A 23,040-nucleotide genomic window follows, 5' to 3' on the forward strand; every position below is an offset into this window, starting at 1 on the left:
AATGATGTCATCAAAGGAGAGGAAGAAATTTTTACAGATTGTTCTAAAGCTCCTCTACATGTTCATGCGACTTTGGTCATGTTGTCAGAAGGAACCATTCCGTGGAGAAGGATATCATGCTTGGTAAAGTGGAGAGTCAGCAAAAAAGGGAAGACCCTCAACAAGATGGATCCTCACAAGACCCTCACGAGGCACTGTGTCAACAGTGGCTGCAACGATGGACTCAAGTATGCCAAGGATTGTGAGATGAAGTTTGGCCATTCTTGCTTCCAAGGAGCTTTCTGGCTGCACTTCTTCCAGGATAGATTTGTTAGTTCTTTCAGCACTCCATGGTACTCTCAGCATTCTTCGCCGACACCACAACTCAAAAGCATCACATTTCTTTATGTATAAAATGAGTGCTCACTTGACTATCCATCTACCACTTGTTAATATTAGTTTCCATCCTTTCTCAAAATGTCAAGGCTTTTGCTCTTGTTGATTTCTGAATGACTGTTTGAAGATGTTAATACTTGCCAACACAGTACAAATTTTATTCATTCAACTGCAAACTGAAATTATGAAGGCAACATAGAAGAAATGCTGAGATATCAGATAAAGTTGGGGACTATCTAAATTTTTTTTCTTTCAAAGATTAATTCACCATGACCCACACATAAGTATTTACATATATACATATATTGGATCTATTAAAAAGGAAGATAGAAGAATTGATTCATTCAACCTGTGGTGTTGATGAAGAATGTTGACTATAGCAGGGAATGTCAAAAGAACAAACAAATCAGTCTTAGAAATATAACCAGAATGTTCCTTAGAAGCAAGGATGGCAAGGCTTTGACGTGCTTATTTTGGTCATGTCATCAGGAAAGACCCATCATTAGAAAAAGACATCATGTTTGGTAAAGTAGAGGGCCACCGAAAATGAGGGAAACCCCCAGTGAGACGGATTGACACAACATCCACAGAGATTCAAATACACCAGCGATCGTGAAGATAGTGCAGGGCAGTGTTTCATTTGGTTATACGTAAGGTTGCTCAAAAGCAACTAACAAAACGTGTGTGTGTGCATACATACATGTGTATATATATGTGTGTGTGTGTATATATATATATATATATATATTCTCTTTCAGAATATTTCTGCTGCACTAACTACAATATGGTGGGAAATTGTTATTTAAAATCTCCATCTCTCTGATACAGTACAATCTGATCTACAGTACATCTCTCTGATACTATACAACCCTAACTGTATAGTCTTGCTCAATAGCCTCTGAAGTTTTTAGCATTTCCATGAGGAGGCCATTAGACTGTGGGAGTATATTTAAGTCTGCAGAAATATTCTGTTTGGGGATTTGCCGACACTAACACTTTGGCTTTCCTGTCCATTTATACAACATATTTGGCAAACTATAATTTTCAGTGTTTTCTTTTACAGCAGGATAATTACTTGTTATTTTTGCTTAAGCAATAAAAGAACTTAACAGTGTCCTCCCCACAAATAAGAAGCATGTGCACAGGGTTATCAGCCTAACTGTGTGCACAATATGGAAAGATCTTTGCTTTCCACAAAGCAAACTGGCACTGTAGGGTACACAGTGAAATACAAAAGGCAACTTTATGTGGCCCTTTCACAAAAGGCTTTCAAAGAGAAAGCAAGATGGTCATGTTTAAGAGGATAGCACAGTGTTTAAACACTTGGCTGCTAACCAAAAGGTCAGTGGTTCAAATCCACCAGCTTGTCTGTGGGAGAAAGATGTGGCAGTGTGCTTCCATAAAGATTTACTGCCTTCTAAACTCTAAGGAGCAAGTTCTACTCTGTCCTAAAGGGTCACTATGAGTAGGAATCCACTTAACAGCAATGGGTAACAAGTACTCTTTTCCTAGCTCCAATTATACTTTAATTTTTGATGTTAATACCAGAAGTGATAGATTGAACTGTACTCCCCAAGAAGTTATCTTGAAGTCCTAAGCCCTGTACCTGTTAATATGACCTTACTGGAAATGGCAGTTTCCTCTTGCTACATTAATGAGGTCATACCAGAGTGGGGTGGGTTCTAAACCTAACCCCTTCAGAATGTTGCTGTTGTTGTAAGATGCGATGGAGTTGTCTCCAACTCATAGTGACTCTGTGGACAACAGAACGAAACCCTGCCTGGTCCTGTGCCATCCTCACGATCCCTATCATACCTGAGCCCATCGCTGCAGCCACTGTGTCAACCCATCTTGTTGAGGGCCTTCCCCTTTTTCATTGACCCTCCACTTTACCAAGCGTGACAACCTTCTCCAGGGAATGGTTCCTTCTGAAAACATGACCAAAGTAGGTGAGACGAAGTTTGGCTATTCTTGTTTCCAAGGAGTTTTCTGGCTGCACTTCTTCCAAGATAGATTTGTTAGTTCTTTCAGCAGTCCATGGTACTCTCTGCATTTTTCACCAACGTAACTCAAAAGCATTAACTTTTCTTTGGATTTCCTTATTCCTTGTCCAGCTCTCACATGCATAAGAGGCTACTGAAAATAGCATGGCTTGGGTTAGTCGCACCTTAGTCTTCAAGGAGACATATTTGCTCTTTAGCACTTGAAAGAGGTCTTTTGTAGTAGATTTCCCCAATGAAATACATCATTTGATGTCTTGATTGCTTCTTCCTTCCACTGGTGTTGATTGTTGAACCAAGTAATAGGAAGTCCTTGACAAACTTAATCTTTTCTCCATTTATCATGATGCTGTTTATCAGGCCAGTTGTGAGGATTTTTATGTTCTTTATATTGGAGTATAATCCATACTGCAGACCATAGTCTTCAATCTTCATCAGTAAGTGCTTTAAGTCATCCTCACTTTCAGCAAGAAAAGTTGTGTCATCTGCATATCGCAGATGGTTAATGACTTTTCCTCCAATCCTGATGCCATGTTCTTCTTCATATAATCCAGCTTCTTGGATTATGTGCTCAGCACACAAAGTGAGTAAGTATGGTGAAAGGATACAACCCTGATGCACTGCAAATGCATGATTTTAAGCCATGCTGTATCCCCTTGTTTTGTTTGAATGACAGTCTCCTGATCTATGTACAGGTCCTTCATGAGTATAATTAAGTGTTCTGGAATTCCCATTTTTCTCAATGTTATCCATAATTTGTTATGATGCACACAATTGAAAGCTTTTGCATAATCAATAAAACATAAGTAAACATCTTTCTGTTATTCTTTGTTTTCAGCCAAGATCCATCTAACATCAGCAATGTTATCCCTCATTCTATGTCCACTTCTGAATCCTGCTTGCATTTCTGGAAGTTCTCTGTCAGTATACTGCTGCAGCCATTTTTGAATTATCTTCAGTAAGATTTTACTTGCATGTGGTATTAATGGTATCATTTGATAATTTCCACATTCTGTGGGATCACCTTCAGAATACTCACTGCCGTTGAGTTGATTTGCCCCTTCCTTGGGTTTCCAAGGTGGTATCTCTACAGAAATAGATTGCCCAATCTTCCTTCCCAGGAGTGGCTGGTGGGTTTGAACCACCAACCTTCTGGTTAGCAGTCAGATCCCTTAGGCACTATAGTTCAGAATGGACACAATACACACAGAAGGGAATGTGTCACTGATGTATCTATAAGCAACAATGGAATGCCAAGGATTGCAAGTCTCCAGAAACTAGGAGAAAGGACCACAGAACGAATTGAGATGGTCAAGACCCTATTTGAACTGTTTGCCTGCAAAGCTATGAGAAAAAGTAAATGTCTGTTCTTTAAAGCCACCCTTTTGTGATAATTTTTGTTATGGCAATACTAGGTAACAAAAACACCAGAGAATAAATGCATCACTGAAAAAGAATGATGGTAATATTCTGAAGACCAATGGATAAATACCTTTGCTACAATTTAGGATTATGGAGATGGGGCAATGAACTACTCTGTCTGACAGTTGCTTTAGCTAACTCAAGGGTCAAACTACCAAATTAGCTCATCTGGATTAGGGAAGATTAAGACAGGGATTTGTACAGCATTCTTATTTCAAGGGCACTGGGCAAAGACTTAGCAAATACCTAAGTATCTACCAGGAATACTGCACTGAGTCTATTATGATTAAGCAAATGCAAACATTCTAAGAGAAAAAGTCTTTTCATCTTTCTAGGTCCCTACCCTTAATCCATAAATCCTATAAACCTTCTTTCTGGTGTCCCTCCCTCTCATTGCCATGGGATTCAGTGAATCTCAGACGACAATCAGTGCAAACGGTGCAGACAAGTGAATACACACAGTAGGCAAAATAAAACTCTCCAGGAGAGCAGGGGAGCTGCTAGGGCTCAGCAAGGCAGAATCCTCAGCTGACTGGAATGTGTAACATGCTCCCCCAGGCAACTGCGCATTCCTCTGTGCAGCCAAAGCAGACATCTGTGGCTTTACCTTGGCGTTCTACAAACTTTTTCAAGTCTGTTTTGTTGCCATCAGAGTGCATACAGCAAAACTGTTAGATCAACTTTGAAAGCACTAACAGCAATTGTAGGCTGTTTCACTGATGAATAGATTGGGACAGTTACCCAAAACAAGGTTTTCTTATACCATTAAATTTATTTAAAAAAAAAATTAAGTATAATTCTGGCAAAATGTGGGAAACTGTGGCTATTCTGTTATGTGGCCAAAGAAAGGAGGATGCAAAGTGTTGAGAAAAGAGTAACTACCAGTTGCTACGGAGTCACCTCTGACTCCGGCTGACCCCACACGTGCCAGAGGAGAACTTGCTCCAAGAGTTTCCAACGGCTGATTGTTCAGAAGTAGATGGCCAGGCCTTTCTTCCAAGGGGCTTCTGGGTGGACTTGAATTGCCAACCTTTCAGTTAACAGCTGAGCACTTCAATCATTTCTGTCACTCAAGGACTCCTTGAGAAAAGACTACAGGGATAAAAGACTCGGGTCATCTCTCACCACTTAGCTATTAACGTTGAATGAAAGGAGTTGGCCACTATGATGCAGGATAAATCTTGAAAATAGTCTCTTAAGTGTTTATTCTTTGTCTGTGTTTATTGTTTCCCCCTTTTACATATAAAAGGTGAGTGAGACATCATTTGGGAGAAAACTTCATGTACATTCTGTTGATTCTTGGTGATGAATCCCAATATCCTGAAGTCTCAATATCAAATGAGATGTTGACTATGAAGGCACATTTGTAAGTGGTAAAGGACGCTGTTATTGGTTGTTATCATCTTCTTAGGCACCTAGCATAGCTAACATGCTAGGTAGAAAAAAATAATAGGTTAATCTACATATTTTTAGTTTCTAGCTTTCATAAAGATTACATATAGCCTTGGAAGCTCTGTGGGGCAGTTCTACTCTGAGCTATAGGGTCCTGTGAGTCAGAATTGACTCCAAGGCAACAAAAACAATACATTGTACTTTAGCCTTTCCCCTCCATCTGTTGGCTTTAGGCAATCCAGCCCAACCAGTTATTATTGTCCCCTTGCTTGAAGCCAATTTGGCTCCTGGTTGGAGCTGAGTGACTGAACAGTCAGGCAGTGATCATCTTTCTTAAAGGGATGTCTTTTCTAGCTTTGATGTTTACAGTTAAGCAGTTTCTTTCATAAATGGCCTCACCTCACACTATTGATTTATGAGCTTGAGATGTCTGCCTGAGTGTCATTAGCTGTCTTCCAGGCCGCCAGCACTGTGATCACCAGAGCGTCCCTCGCAAGCCTGGCTCCCGCTCCAGATAAAAGACAGGCAGCTGTGGAGCCATTTTGAGACTGGATAGCGAATTTCCTAACATGTAAAGTTGACGTTAGAGCAGTGGCCTGAAACCCCAGAGTTAGATCTTCACATTCATCAAAGCCCCATTGGAAAGGTAGGCCATGTTTGCTGTGCTGAGTGCACAAAATTTCTTACAACATGCTGGAATCTTCTTGGTCTTATTTTAGGGGTCAAGAGAGCTAGCTGCTGTTCTTTTATGAACTTATTAAAAGAGATTCCCAGGGTGAATATGTACTTTTATTGCTAGCTGCTATTAATCAACACTAGCAATGTAAGTTTAGGGTTTATTTCTGTATTAATCTTCTTATTTACACTAACTCTTCAAAGTGCTGGGAGGTGACCAGGAAGCTTAACAAAGGCTCAATACTTCTGACAGCTGAGAGGCCAGGGTGGCTGTTTGCCTGGCTGAAGCAGAGCGTTTGAAATGAGATGGTGTTTAGAAGCATGTAGTTTATCCCTGGTAGTGCAAAGGCTAAGTGCTAGGCCACTAACTCAAAGGTTAGTGATTCGAACCCACTCCAGGGCTCCAAGAGAGAAAGACTCGGTGATCTGTTCTCAAAAATTACAGCCTAGAAAACACTACGGGGCAGTTCTACTCTGTGACGTGGGGCCACAATGCGTCAAAATGAACTCAATGGGTCCCTAACAACAAGTTTATCACTGAATGGGTAGCCCACCAAATTGTTTCATCCTTTGCTACTTTTATCTAAATATATTTGAAGAAAAAAAATCCTAAGCATTTTTTTATTTGTTTTCAAAATCAGTGCCACTCAGAGAAGAAAGTTGTCTCCAGGACTGATAGTCTAAATGAACCATGGTCTCATCTGTTCTGAGACCAGGAGTTCTAACTACATACTCAGCTACCATCACCGACCGTTCTGATCAGGTCCATGATAGATGGATCGTGATAGCATGAGGGAAAATGTAGAACAGAACTCAAATTCTTAAAAATGTCCAGACACACTGGACTGGTTGAGACTAGAGGACTCCTCAAGACTATCACCCTGTGATTCTCTTTAAACCTAAATCCAAAATTATCCCTTGAGATCATCTCAGCTAAACAGCAAATTGGCTCATAAAATAAAGGATATCACCCGTGAGTAATAAGCTCCTTGAAAAAAATCACCTACATGAGACCAAATGATAAAAAATTACTCCAAAGGAAAGATGAGATGGGAAGGGGTAGGGGAAGTTAGAGCACTGGAAATGTACAACCAGAATGCAACCAATGAGAACAATGACACATTGCACAGAATTGGTGAATGGGAAACTGATTAGCTCTGTAAACTTTCAGCCTAAACACAATATTATTTAAAAATTAGTCAGTTTGTAACCCCCATAAAAAATGTACTCTCTCAAGTTTGTCTTTTTAACTGGGAATTGAGTTGTTTTATTTTGGAGTGTTATATAAATAAATAGATAAATAGCTGAGCCATGTTTGAAAAACTGAAAGTAAAGCATAATAGTCAATTTCTTTTTTCAATCAGGTAAATTAAAAAGGTGAACAAGTTGTTTTTTAGGAAAACAACTTTTTTTAGGAAAAAACAACAACAACATTGTATGCTTTGGATGTTTTATAAATTAGTTTGGGAGATTTTTTACACAAAATGTCTGTGCAAAGAGGAAATCACTAAACTGCATCTTACAGCATGGAAGGGTTTATACAAATCACACAAGTAAACAACCCCTTCCTTAAGTTTCCTTAAGCATAGCCTTTGTTCTAAAATTTTAAAAAAGTTTTAGTGTATCTTTAAAGGTTAAGATATATTGATTGATTTTTAATACAAGTAGTGCTCCTTCAAAGGCAACTAAGATGCTATACGTACTTGATCCTTTCTCATCTCCATGTCCTACAAGGTAGAAAAACACATTGCCAGCCACACGTGATTTGACCTGCCCAGAGTTGATTTACAGTGGACTCCAGAATCGCTATTGACAGAACCCACACTAAATTAGTATTTTTCTCATTTACTCACTTGGTAAGTCATTAGTGGCACAAAGGGAAAATATTAAAGAAATAATAACTCCCAGGAGCTTATCTCTAGGGCATATTGACTCCCAGGCTCATTGCATTCCAGACATAATTCATAGAAGTTCTCTTTATAAATAATAAACAGCAATTTGCCTTTTTCTGAAGTGGTGTTTTACATGCTAAAGACTACTAAACACCTTGTGAAAAAATAGCAGTTTTCTTCTATATCAATAATTTATATGCCAAAGTTATAAAACATGGTTGGATTTGAACCTAAAAAGAGATTTTTTTTTTTCATGTAAAATGTAGAAAGAAATGACACACTTTCTCATGAGTTATGTCCCCCAAATAAAATCCTACATTATTATGACAAAAAAATTAAAAAAATAAAAAAAACCTGGAAAAGAATAATTACCTATCTATAACTTTAAATTAACGTTTAAGTTACCAAATAAATATGAAAATTAATTAATTATATAAATAAAAATAATTAGAATACCAGGCATCATTATTGCCCATTTCCAACTCATAGCAGCTCTTTAGGATGGAGTAGAACTGCCCCATAAGGCTTCCAAGGCTGTAATCTTTGACAGAAGCAGACTGCCACATCTTTCTCCTGTAGCCAAGTGCTTAACCACTGTACCACCAGGGCTCCTCCTTGAGTATTCTGCAATCAACATCACATTTATTCCTCACATCAACTCTGTTGTATCATTTGGTTTCCTCGAGTGACCCTACATACAACAGAATGAAAGACTGCCTGGTCCTGCGCCAGCCTCATAAGGACTGCTATACCTGAGCCCATCGTTACAGACACAGTGTCAGTCTATTTCCTTGAGGGTCTTCCCTTTTTTTTTTTGCTGACCCTCCGCTTTATCAAGCATCAACTCTAAGTCCTACTGAAATTTATTGGTGGGAACCCATCCCTAGAGAGTAACTTGCCAGAGAGCACACAGCTGTCAGCCTACACCTGAACTTAGGTTGGGTTCCCAATGTGGCTTGAGCACTCAGCCTCTGAACAATATACTGTGCTTAGTCATAAAAATACTGAGCATGACTCTGTGCATGTAATGCTTAACCTTAACTTTCAGGAAAGGTTACATAGCCATAACCCTGACTCATCTGATGGAGCCTACGCTACTACTGCAAGAGAAGATAAACAGAGCAACCAAAATGAGGGAGCCCAGGAGCAGAACACATGGGGAGCCTGAAAATTCCAGGCAGCTGTCTCTAAATTCAGCCTCTGGTGCATGGCTCCATCTGCCCTACACCGAGCTCTGACACTCTTATTCTGCAACAGGAACTGTCAGAGGACTTTAGAAATGATAACATCTATGAGGCAAGAGGCAGAGAGCTGAAAATAAATCCTGAATAATTTACCTTTCTTTGAGACAGCTGATAATGGACCCTTGCAATTTCAGGCCTTTGTAGGGATTCTGACACCAGTTAGGAGGGAAAACAATCTACCCAGAATATGTTCCTCTGGTGGAAGACTTCGGAAACAGGTTATAGAGAAAACAAATCCTATTAAACCAGCTGGGAAAACTGAGAGCAGCTGGTCAGTCAGGAGGCTCAAACAGCTTGGAAAGGTTCAGACAAATCTGCATTGCAGATAAGCCTCATGGGAGTTGGCTGAACTCTTACCATCTCCCCCAAGCCAGCCTCCCTCCAGAGAGTAGAATGGCCTCAGGTGGTGTAATTTAGAATGCATATAATTTCTAGGGCTTTCTGGTGACCATGGATGGTTTAACAGGATTCCATCTTTTGTCTTACTATTTTTCACCTATCAGTGTCTTCATTCATTCATTCATTTTTGATTGAGGTAAAGAGGAGAGGAAAGAAAAAAGCACTATAGTAATTAAAATTCAAGGGTACTTTTATGGGTCTTTTGCTTAATCTTAAACCTTGCCTTCATCAAATGTGTAATCACTTGCTTTCAAAGCAACAAAAAAAAAAAAAAAAGAAAAAGAACAGAGCACCAACTATAAGCATTAAAAAGGGAGTTGAGAAACATAGATTTGAGTTCATGGTGCTGTTGTTATTGTTGTTACTTGCCATCCAGTCGGCCCCGACTCCTAGCGACCCCTCCTTGGGTTTCCGAGGCAGTTATCACTACGGAAGTAGGATTGCCCAACCTTCCTTCCGAGGAGTGGCTGGTGGTACTGCTATGTAAATTATCTTCATTAATTCCCACAATTTCCTGATGAATTTGGTATTATCATCCCTGTTTTACACAATTAAACTACATAAATCCCAATCTCTCACAGCTGATGAAAGGCAGACCCTAGATTTGAACCCAAGAGTATCTAACTTCAAAGTCTGTACTTACTCCGTTATACTATAACCCAGCATATGTTAAATGCCTATTATATGCCAGACACTCTGCTGATAAAAGGACTATTTCACCAGCCATAGCCTCCAGAAGTTCCTGTTCTGCTGGAATGAAGGCAATTGCAATAAATGGCTTTTAGAGGCTGTTGTTGTAATAAAACTTCGTTAAAAAACTTCATATTTTCTAGAATATGTTCCCAAACCATAATTTAGATTTCTGTAATCGGTAACTGTAACTGAAGTCTAGTATATGATCACAATAAAAGTAAATACCTAATTGAAAGGAGAGAGCACATACGTGGTTTTGATGATCCAGGGGATGGATGGAATTTTAATAAGTGGAACTTCGGCTGGGACGTCGGTTAAGAGCGCTTTTTTGCGAAAGAGAAGAGAATAAAGGATCTGTCAGTCAATCAACACATGTTCTTTGAGCTCCAATGCTGTACTAGCTCCTGGTCTAGGTGTAAGGTTCTAGTTTGAAACAGAATAGACACTCAAGGAGGTTACTGTCTTGTGGAGAGAAATCATTAAATTGATAAATATAGGAATGTAGGGTGCTGTGGGAGTATGTCATGGGTAGACCTAAATTGGACCAGAGGATGAGAGAAGACTTAATCATGAAATCTCTAAGATTAACTGGTGAGCTTCTTGCTGAAAGTGAGGATGACTTAAGGCACCTACTGATGAAGGTTGAAGAATACAGTCTGCAGTATGGATTACATCTCAACGTAAAGAAAACAAAAATCCTCACAACTGGACCAATGAGCAGCATCACAATAAATGGAGAGAAGATTGAGGTTGTCAAAGAATTCACGTTGCTTGGTTCTAAAATCGATGCCAACGGAAGCAGCAGTCAGGACATTAGACGACGTGTAGCATTGGGAAAGTCAACTGCGAAGGAACTGTTTCAAGTGCTGAGGAGCAAGGATATCTCCTTGAGGACTAAGGTGTGCCTGACATAAGCCATGATATTTCCAATTGCCTGGTATGCATGTGAGAGCTGGACAATGAATAAGGAAGACCAAAGAACAGTTGATGCTTTTGAGTTGTGGTGCTGGCAGAGAATGCTGAAAGTACCATGGACTGCTAAAAGAACTAACAGATCTGTCCTGGAGGAAGTGCAGCCAGAATGCTCCTTGGAAGCAAGAATGGCCAGACTTCGTCTCACCTATTTTGGTCATGTTGTAAGAAGGGACCATTCCCTGGAGAAGGATGTCATGCTTGGTAGGGTGGAGGGTCGACGAAAGAGGGGGAGGCCTTCAAGGAGATGGATTGATACGGTGGCTGCGATGTGGGCTCAAGTATAGCAGGGATTGTGGGGCTGGTGCGGGATCGGGCAGTGTTTCGTTCTGCTGTGCATGGGGTCGCTATGAGTTGGAAACGACTCGACGGCACTTAACAACAACAACAACTGGTGAGCAGGACTTGAGAAAGTGAAGGGACAGAGGAGATGAGGAGAAGGGTCAGTGTAAGGAGCGTTTCCTAGACAAAGAGAAAAAAACACGTGCCCAAACCTCAAGGGTTTGGATGGGCCTGTAGAGTGAGGAAGAGGCCAGCTCATAGATGGCCTTGGAACACAGTTTATAGATTCTGGACTTTATTACAAATGATATGGGAAGTATCAAAGAGTTTCAAGTACAGGAATATCATGATTAGATTGTATTTTGACTAGAGTGCTCTCTGGTAGCGTAGTACCTAAGGCACTTGACTGCTAACCAGAAGGCTGGTGGTTCAAATCCACCTGCCACTCCTGGGAAGGAAGATGGGGCAATCTACTTCCGTAGTGATAGTGCCTCGGAAACCCAAGGAGCAGTCGCTATGAGTCAGGGCCGACCCCACGATACATAACAACAACAACAACAACTGTGTGTAAAATGAATGGCTTTTAAAGAGCAAGAGTGGATACAGGAATCTGCTGTGGTTATCAAGACAGAGATGATGGGAGACTTGACTAACATACTCCTGGTAGAGATAGAAAAATAGATAAATTGAAACATGTTTAGGAACCAGAACTGATAGGATTTGGTAAAAGATAGGACTGCCTGACCTATTTTAGGTAACACTTTTTATTATAAAAGTTATTTTGATAAAAGGACATTCCACAGTCTTTGAACATAAACAAAGAGCTTCTGAGATGTTATTCCAATATGATTAGGTTAGGCTGTAATGAAAAACCTCTCAAATAACAGTGGCTTAAATGAAACATAAGTTCATTACAAGGTTATCTTGCATTCTAAATGGCTATGGAAGCTCCAGCCATTAAGTGTGAATTTTTCCCAGCAGAAAAGAGGAAGTGATGAGGAACTCATGCCCTCTTTTTTAAGCAGGTGATGTAAATTTCACCCACCACTTCTGTTAATACGTTATAGGCCAGAAATTAGTCACATGGTCCGTTCAGTAACAAAGAAGGCTGGAATCCTGTATCTTATTGTTGGTGGCCTTGTGCTCATGAACCCTCAAAAAGCAAGGGTTCTAATATTACTGGGGAAGAAAGAAAGAATGGCAAAACCCATCTGCACCACATGAATTATGGGCTAAATCCTGAAGAAAACCAAAAAACCAAACTCATGCCATCGAGTCAATCCTGATTCACTGTGACCCCCAGTGGGTTTCCAAGGCCATGTATCTTTACAGAAACAGACTGCCCCATCTTTCTTCCATGGAGCGGCTGGTAGGTTCGAAACACTGACCTCTTAGTTAGCGGCCAAATTCCTTAAACACTATACCACCGGGGCTCCTTTAAATCCTTAAGAATTGATTCAAAAAAATGAAACTTACAAATTGTATCATTCCTTTAACAACAGAAAATCAAAGCACATCAAAATGAACTTCCTTTAAATTACCTCTCCATATTTTGCCTAAGTCTCCCAGTACATTTTTTTAACATCAAAACTACAATCTTGATGGACTGCGTAGGTTAAATGGAGATTCACCATCAACACATATGTTTGTTTTTTTAAAATACATATGGTTTTAAACTGCCACAAAGCAGCCTCAGCTATGCCAATATTTCAGCAAAGTTGTTTATGGCTTCATTTCCTTTACTTTTAATAGTGGCTGTGAAAAGCAAAACAAACGTATTTTACTTACGTTCTTTTGGATAAGGCCTTGGCTTTAAATTATGTCACTAGACCTATTAACATTAAACTAGGGCTGACAACTTATCATCTACAAAACATTCAAGTTTATAATGTAACAACTCCATGCAGGAAATGAGAGTTAATAGCAGTCAGTTATTGACAGCTCACTCAGTATACATTTGCATGCATTTATCTTATGCCTGGTCTGTTTGACGTGTTTTCAGTTTGTTTCTAAAAATGAAGGCTGTCAATGAGGTTGCCTTCATTTTAATATTTTAATAATTTAGTTAAAATACTTCTTTTATCATCCACAAATGGTTCCCAGTACAGAAGTCAAAGGCCCTGTGACTCTAACTTTCTCTTTTTTTATTATATATTACTTTAAAAGATTTCTTCAACTTTTACAACTAGGCCACTGTATTATTATTCTCATTTTCTTTATTTCCTTTTTCTGGGAGACAGTACAGGAACCATCCATTAACTAAAGCTATATAAAAATCAATGATGTTTTGGAGGCAGCTAACTGGCAGCACTCACCTCATACTTCACATAAATATTCCTGTTCCTAATTTTGCCAAGCAAAAGGATTTAAAACATATTAAAGTGTATGTTCTATACCAAACCTAAAATTCATGTTTATTTCAATTTAACTGATAGTATATGTACTATATTCTAGATTTGCTTTTATTTTTTGTCTTTTCATTAGGTGAAAAATACATCAAAGAACAATACATCTGCTTATTTTAGTATTGCTATCAATGAACAGTTTATGGTTCTCTTGTACATACAGGGTTTTTAGTTCTTACCTCAGTTTGGGGTCACCCTGAGAATCATAGCAGATAGCCTTTCCCTTGATTGTGGTCAATCCCCAAAAGCGAAACCAAACCAAACTCACTGCCATCGAGTTGATTCTGACTCATAGTGACCCCCTTTGGGTTTCTGAGGCAGTAAATCTTTATGGAAGTACGTTGTCCAGTCTTCCATTGAGTGGCTGGTGGGTTTGAACCACCAACCTTCTGGTTAGCAGTCAAATGCCTTAGGCACTATGCCACCAATGCTCCTTGGTCAATCCCCAGATTTGTACTTATTTTTTCCCATGGACCCATGACAATATTTGATATATAAATATAGTTTACATTTATATTCTGTTTATATCTTAACAACATGAATTCATATGTCCCACTTCAACTCTGAAAATCAGATTCTATTTTTATTTTATAGAAAAAAGGCCTAGATAAGGGAAGTAAGTTTTCGAACTAGCTAGTAAGTACTAGCAGGCACTCTGGTGGTGTAGTGCCTAAGGCATATGACTGCTAACCAGAAGGCTGGTGGTTCAAACCCACCAGCCACTCCTCAGAAGGAAGACTGGGCACTCTACTTCCATTAGAGATACTGCCTCAGAAACCCAAGGAGGGGTCACTATAAGTCGGATCTGACTCGATGGCAGTGAGTTTGGTTTTTGGAGTAAGTACTAGAAGTAGGACAATATAGCAATAAGTGCAAAATGCAGTACAAAGATACATTGATGCTATAGATTGATATTCAGAGAAAAGAAATTAAATACGATTAGTGATAGAAGGAGGTCTGGTAGCGTAGTGCCTAAAAAAGCACTTGACTGCTGACCAGAAGGCCGGCGGTTCAACCCACCAGCCACTCCTCAGAAGGAAGATGGGGCAATCTACTTCATAGTGATACTGCCTCGTAAACCCAAGGAGGGGTCGCTATGAGTCGGGGCCTACTCAATGGCACATAACCACAACAACAACAACAAGTGACGGAAGAGAGAATCATGCTAGTACACACACTTCTTTCTCCTAATTATCACTAAAATTTTTAAAAAAATAATGTAACCCTAACAAAAAATTTGAAGGAATTTAGCAGTCAGAATCCAGATATGCTGAGACAGAGAAAAAACATCTGGGAAACTGATGGCAGAGTACCTGGGTTGACAGGAGGTCCATCCAAAGGAAATCTGCGAAAGCCCTAAGCTTAGGGTCAACCAACAGAGTCAGATGGGGTTTGGGGGCTAACATCAGGGTAACTACTTAAGAAATATGCTGAGAAAAGTTGGAACCCTTCTGTTCTTCTTCCCAGCTACGACATTTTCATCACATAAAAGGAGCTTCTGCCCCTAAGGGTGAAAATAAGAACTGTTCTTTAATGAAAGCAAGTGATTAGTTTTAAACCTGGAGAAGGACATCATGTTTGGAAGAGGGTCAGTGAAAAACAGGAAGACCCTCAACAAGATGGATTGACATAGTGGCTGCAAAAATGGGCTCAAACATTAACGATTGTGAGGATGGTGCAGGACTAGACAATATTTCATTCTGTTGTACATAGCGTTACCATGAGTCAGACTCAACTTGATGGCACCTAACAACAACAACAACAACACATCTCCTCAAGTTCCAATTCAGTCTTACATACGCAATCATTTTATGGATTGCTGTCCCATTTCCTTAAAGTATAAAAAACATTGCTGTCAAGTTGATTCCAACTCATAGAGACCCTACAGGACAGGGCAGAAGTGCACCATAAGGTTTCCAAGGCTGTAATCTTTACTGCCACGTCTTTCATCCAGAGTCACTGGGGAGTTCAAATTGCCAACCGTTTCGTTAGCCACTGAGTCCTTAACTACTATACCACCAGGGCTCCTTTCTTAAAGTATGTTGTTGTTGTTGTTGTTGTTATGTGCCGTTGAGTCGGACCCAACTCATAGCGACCCCTTCTTGGGTTTCCGAGGCAGTATCACTATGGAAGTAGATTGCCCCATCTTTCTTCTGAGGAGTGGCTGGTGGGTTTGAACCGCCAGCCTCCTGGTTAGCAGTCAAGTGCCTTAGGCACTATGCTACCAGAGCTCCCACTTCTTAAAGTATAGGCAGTCTAATTACATTTTTTCCCTAAAATTCTAGAATATTACCAATTCACCTGCACTTGTGCTCAAAAACATGCTAACTAGTGGCTCTTCAGCACTGTGTGAGAAGAATCCTTAATAGACGTTGCACCTTATCAATACACAAAGTCACAAAACATTACCATGAGGAAAAGCTTCAATGAAAGAGAAAATATTTTTAAAGAAAAATTAAGTATAAAAATTTTTCACCTTGGGAAGGAAACCTAAGATATTCCTGAAAAAAAAAAAAAATCATTTTTGAAGTTCCTCCATATTGTGAAGCTATATATTTTGGTTGTAATGTGTTAAATGGAGTAGCTTTGTTTTAACAGTTGCCAGATGTAGATCAATGTACACCTGGCTGCTTAAATGGTCAGTCATAATCCAGAATCATTAACATTAGGATACAATCTGAAGAAAGGTTAATTCAAACCATCTGAGGCAGTTCCAAATGGCATCCACAAAAAAGAAGACTGATTTACACTTCTTTTGAGGGAGAGAGTATTTGTGTTGGAAAGGCCAGACATAATCCTATGGCACTCTGAGACTCAGGAAACAAAGAGTGAACACTTCACTTCTCTTAATCTATTGAATGAATGGTGCAAAGATGTGGGCATGATATTAAACATCTGGAAATGTACCATCTACAGCTTGAATTAGCAAAAAAAGATCAATGTAGAAAGACTACAGCTGCGTGTGTGCGTACATGCACACACAGGGCTGTCATTGTCTTAGCTTCAATTGGGCGTATGCATCAATCACGAGAAGCATTTTCTGTGTAAACAGAGCACAAAGCTGACAGTGGCATGGTTTCAAGGCTTCTCCCTCAAGAACCTCTCCTAAGTGTTCGACAGGAAGAAATGTGGTTATTAATTTCAATTGACTTCTATTGACATTAAAACGAATTTAATATTTTACTGGACTTTTTTTTTTTTTAATTTACAGTTTCTAATGGCACTTCTCATGCCTACTTGGTTGTTTAAGCACAAATTATAAAACGACAGTGACGTGGTCATGGTATGGTCTAGAGAGAGAACCAGTCTCTTTAAACAAAGGATAAATGCTAAAAGGGATGAGGACATCATGGAAGTTCACATATTCACCTAAACTATTCTTCCCTGATGTATGAATGCACCGTATTTATTTGTTATCTTCTATTCTTGTATTTTACAGATGCAGTGTGTAGTGCAGAAAGAATCTGAACAGGTAAATGCTCCCAAGTGCCTGTAGCTAAAAAGGAGCACTCCAGGGCTACAAGTTAGCACTAGAGGCAGAAAGATAACATCCCCATAACAGAGTCAGTCAAAGCTTATAGAGAACACTAAACCTCTCTGAGCACCCTAATCCCTGACAAACATATGCACCCTCTTGTAGACTCTAACAAATCCTTCAGAGAAATTCAGATTGCTGTCACCAACCAAAGGAGTCCACCAAAGAGATTAGTTTGATGGAAAATAACACATTCCTTAGGTCAGAGGCTACCTCAATATTCCCCTGAGATTTTAAGCAGAGTCACCTAAGGCTTGTTCAGGATGCACGTGGCAAGAAGAGAAAATGTAGAGATCTGAAAACTTCACTAATAAGCATGGAGGAATGTGATGGATGGGCTAAGGAGCCAGGGAGTTTATTAGGTCAGTACTATGCTGAAGCAGGATTAAAAGTCCAAAGAAATTGATAAGCAGAGAACAGAATTGAAGTCAAGAAACTGACACAGGCTTATTGGGAATTTTACCCCAAAACCTGAGCCACAAGAATCCATTACATGGCAACGGTTTTCACATAACAAGCACTGAGCATGGGCAGAAAGAATGAAAGGCCAGTACACTGGCATCATTAGGGGAGATGTGGGGGCTGTGCACTGTACCAGGTGACAATGACAGAGAGACACCAAAATGACTGTCTACAAAATATCTCTGCAGCGTTTCAGCAGAAATTTATTATTTTTTACAAAAAATGTCCCTGCAGTTAGTTTTAGCAACAAAAATCATTTTTCATAAGCCTAGCTTACACATATTAATATACCTACGAGGCTAAAACTCTGCTAACTAACATTTTGAACCTTCTAAAGACTGGGTAATCTACTTCCATAAAGATCTACAGCCACGGAAACCCAAAGATGGTCATTATGAGTCGGAATCAACCTGACGGCAGTGAGTTTGGTTTTGGTTTTAATGAGTTTAATGACAGTACTAGCTGTTGTTATTTCCTAATCACAATGATGCTTCAAATCACATGGTTTCATCTTCTCACACCATAAGCACACACGGTTGGTTTTGTTGCTGCTCGTGTTTTATAATCACTGATTTTGTCAAATTTTCTGGTGGTTTTGGTACAATATTGTGGTAATTAGTATGTGTGAACCTCTATTAGTAACCTTTTTGAGAATGAAGTAATTAAAGGAAAAGAAAGAAAAAACAGGCTTTTGATCAATTACTAATAATGTTGTTATTCAATGTACAAAGATTTTATGAAACAGTTTTATTAGTAGTGTTCATATAATCTAAGAAATATTACATGTAAGCAATTTACAACTCTATTTATCACATATTGTTATATGATTAAAATTGATAATAAACATTATTAAGGTTTCTATGCAATCTACTTCCATAGTGATACTGCCTTGGAAACCCAAGGAGGGGTCGCTATGAGTCGGGTCCGATTCGACAGCACATAACAACACAACAACAACAAGGTTTCTATGGAACTCTGGTAGCGTAGTGCCTAAGGCACTTGATTGCTAACCAGAAGGCTGGAGGTTCAAACCCACCACCCACTCCTTGGAAGAAAGATGGAGCAATCTACTTCCATAGTGATACTGCCTCGGAAACCCAAGGAGGGGTCGCTATGAGTTGGGTCCGACTTGACAGTATATAACAACAACAACAACAACAACAAGGTTTCTATATTATCTGCTTTGGGAGGAGGTCCATGGGGGTGAGGAGTGACCCATAGGTTCCATGCTGGGTGACACCAACCCTAGTGACACCACTGTAGTCCATTAGGGCTCGGTTCAGTGATCTTTTATAAAACAATTGGCTGGAATTGAAAAACCTCAGTAGAAGTAAAGAGAGACAACTCTCTTTTTATTAAAGAGGTTTCAAAACATGTATTGCTGTAAAAAGAGAAGGACTCCTACTTGATTTACTCATAATAACTGTTAAAATCATTTCTAATTTTTCTTGCTTGGACATTTGCCTTCTAATCTATTGCTAATCTACGTAGGTCCATGGACCAGCAGGATCAACACCGTGGACATGGGAGCCAGATAAAATAAGACTCTCAGGCCCTTCCCCAGACTCACTGATTCTGAATCTGCATGGTAATAAGATGCCTAGCTGATGTATCTGTGCTTTAATGTTTGAGAAGCCTGTCTCCCAGCTCTACCTCCTTCCATCCCAGACAGCTGCCTGAGCAATCTTTCAAATCCTTTGTTTACTGACTGATTACTTCCCCCTCTAGAAGTGCAGGAAAAAGTGAATGGAATTTAGTAATCAATAAATATTTATTGAGTAAAAACCAAAACACCAAATCCACTGACATGGAGTTGTACCTGACTCATAGCGACCCCTCCTTGGGTTTCCGAGGCAGTATCACTACAGAAGTAGATTGCCCAAGCTTCCTTCCGAGGAGTGGCTGGTGGGTTTGAACCACCAGCCTTCTGGTTAACAGTCAGATGCCTTAGACACTTTCTTACCAGTCTAAGACAAAAGCCATATGATATATGAGGTCCCCATATCTTTTCTTGGGAGCTCTGGTAGCATAGTTCCTAAAGCATTTGACTGCTGACCAGAAGGCTGGCGGCTCAAACCCACCAGCCACTCCTCGGAAAGAAGATGGGGCAATCTACTTCTGTAGTGATACTGCCTCAGAAACCCAAGGAGGGGTCACTATAAGTCGGGTCCAACTCAATGGCACATAACAACAACAACATACCTTTACCACTTGAAACATCTCACTTTCTTTTCCCTTGCTTCTATCTATGTGGAAGATGCATTTTACCTACCAAGGCCAAATCCTTGTCTGTTTCTCTGTTTCCTTTCTAATTAGAATCAGGTTCTAGCAAATTGTCCTCTTGCTGGTACATATGAAGTACCTCCTCTCTATCTCCTCCTGTCCTTTGTTTGACTTAGGGCTCCCCAGGATGAGAAGCAGCAAAACTCCTCTTCACTCATTAACCTCCTTGCCTTACATGTTTTCTCTCTCTTCCCTCAAAGTCTTGTACTTCTTAAGAATGTTTCTTATTAAGAGCTGTTTAAGATCTTGTTCTTAAGATGTTGTTCTTCTTGAGATGTTGTTTCTGTCCATACTATTTGTCAGCTTTAGAGTCAGGCCCACATTCCAAGACAGTTTTGAAACTTGCTAGCTATCTCCTTGTGCAACTCTCTGGTGTCTGTGCTTACCGTAAAATGGAGATACTGGAATCTACATTGGAGTTACTGTGATTATCCAAGTACTTGCCACAGAAGTTGGCACAAGGGAGGCTAACATGGTCTCAGATTTCCCCTCTTGGTGGAAAGCAGAGGCTTGTTTTAAAACCACCAAATCTTTTCTGGCAAGAAACGACAGTACAATCTATGACAGAGTGATTCTATTTTTGGAAAATAACCATTGGAAATAACATACAATATGGTTAATGAATAATGCACAAGATACTCTATTAAAGCATTATTATAACAGTGAAAAAATGGAAGCAGAGAATATAAATGTCCAACAGAGAAAGTGAGCCTGCATGGGAAGTATAGAGGGGTCCCCTTGATACTGTAGAGCACAGAAAAAGAGGAATCTTAGAAACTAAGGATGGAAACGTCTGTGAAAGCTTTTAGGTTTTAACATATGAAATGGCCAGTCTTTGACCATCTTTGAATTACAAAATGGGAATTCTATCCAATGCAACATACTTGAGGACCTTGATTGCCAAATTGATAGGACATAATGCAGGTGGCAAAATGTTGTAAGAACATGCTTAAGATCTTGCTGAGTGGGAAAAGTGAATTTGGAATTGTATTCTTATGATCCCGATTATGTAAATTTATGTGCAATAGGATGACAAGAAATACGCTGAAAGGCTTAAAAATGTTAACTATTATCCGTGGTTTATATAATTATTAATATATGGCTATGACTTCCTATTTTATACTTCTCTAAATCTTATAAAATGTGGATTTTATTTTTATAACAGAAAACGTTTACAAAATAAGCATTTATAAAATAACTAAATCCAACAGTCTTCTTGATTTGCATTTACAAATTTTTCTGGAGAACTTGAATTTTAGCCTCGTTTTCTATTACCTCGCCTATCCAGTTCTTCCTTTTAAAATCCTCTTTTTCCCCTTTGCCAACTCTTCTTCCTCATTCTGTATCCTAAAAGTAAACACTGCCAAGGGTTCTTCTCCCTCTAGTCCTCTTCCGATTTTTCTTGATAATCTTGTCTATTTCCTGTCTCTTGAATATCTTCTGGACTGGAATCTGCTAAACAGTTCACCTGCACATCTAGTCACCATGTCCCAAACCTATGTCTTCATTTTTCACTTGCTCATCCATTCAGCATTTACTGGTTGCCTACCATGTACTAGATATGTGCTAAAGGCTAGGGCTACTACCTTTTTTCACTATAGTTTTCCACTCATTAAATTCAAACCTCAGAGTCACCTTTGATTTCTTTGGTTTGCATTCTTCCTACCAGTCAGCAAGTACTACATTTTGTACATGAACTTGAGTTCAGAAATACTTTTCATTTTTATGCCCTTTTTTTAATGTCCACAAATAGCATTCACTTTTGGTCTCTACTCTTTCTTGGATTATCCTAGATTAGCTTCTGAAATGATGCATTCTTCAACATGCTTTCATCCACAATTTTAATTTATTGCACACAGAGCTGTAAGATGAATTTTCTGAAAACATTGTTTAGCCCATTGCAGTATCGAGTTAAAAAAAACAGTCAATGGTTTCCCATTCCATGCCAATTAAGTACAAACTCCTCAATTTGGCAATCAAGGTCCTCAAGTATGTTGCATTGGATAGAATTCCCATTTTGTAATTCAAAGATGGTCAAAGACTGGCCATTTCATATGTTAAAACCTAAAAGCTTTCACAGACGTTTCCATCCTTAGTTTCTAAGATTCCTCTTTTTCTGTGCTCTACAGTATCAAGGGGACCCCTCTATACTTCCCATGCAGGCTCACTTTCTCTGTTTGTTTATCTAACGCTGTCTGTCCATCCTGGAGCTCTTCCATGTATTATTTTCTACTTGAATATTTTTATTCAGTCCCCAAATCCTATTCAGAAGACTAATCTTCTATAAAATATTTCCTGTTGAGTCCCTTCCCTGTTATTACTAATCCCGCTCTGCAATGAAGCCCCTTAAGAAATTATTCATCTCTCTCTTATGGTACCAACAAGATGATGTTACTGTCTTGCCTTATTCCACTGCTCCTCACTAAGCTCTGTAATTATTCTGTCGTATAACACTTTTCAAGTGTACCTGTGTACTTGTTAGTGCCCTCAATGATGTTTCTGGGTTAGTTAGTGTTACTTGAGGTTATAAACTAAAAAAAAAAAAAAAAAAAAAAAAACCTCACAAACTCACTGCTATTGAGTCAATTCTGACTCATAGTGACCCCCTTTGGGTTTCTGATGAGATAAATCTTTATGGAAGTAGATCGCCCCATCTTCCTTCCACGGAGTGGCTGGTGGGTTTGAAGCACCAACCTTGTGGTAACAGTCAAATACCTTAGGTACCACACCATCAGAGCTCCTTTACTTGAGATTAGAAGTGGGTCATGACATTCTTCCCTGCATGCTTATTGATATTTGCCATGTTGAACTTTTATCTGCTATTATTTAAATTTTAAAAATTGATACAAAATCCAACTCATAGCGACCCTTCCTTGGGTTTCCAAGGCAGTATCTCTATGGAAGTAGATTGCTCAATCTTCCTTCCAAGGAGTGGCTGGTGGGTTTGAACGGCCAGCCTTCTGGTTAGCAGTCAAATGCTTCAGGCACTACACCACCAGAGCTCCCATT

The sequence above is a fragment of the Orycteropus afer genome, unplaced genomic scaffold (genome assembly GCF_000298275.1).
Source record: "Orycteropus afer afer isolate SDZICR_OR568_19922 unplaced genomic scaffold, OryAfe1.0 scaffold00002, whole genome shotgun sequence".
Taxonomy (NCBI): Eukaryota; Metazoa; Chordata; class Mammalia; order Tubulidentata; family Orycteropodidae; genus Orycteropus; species Orycteropus afer.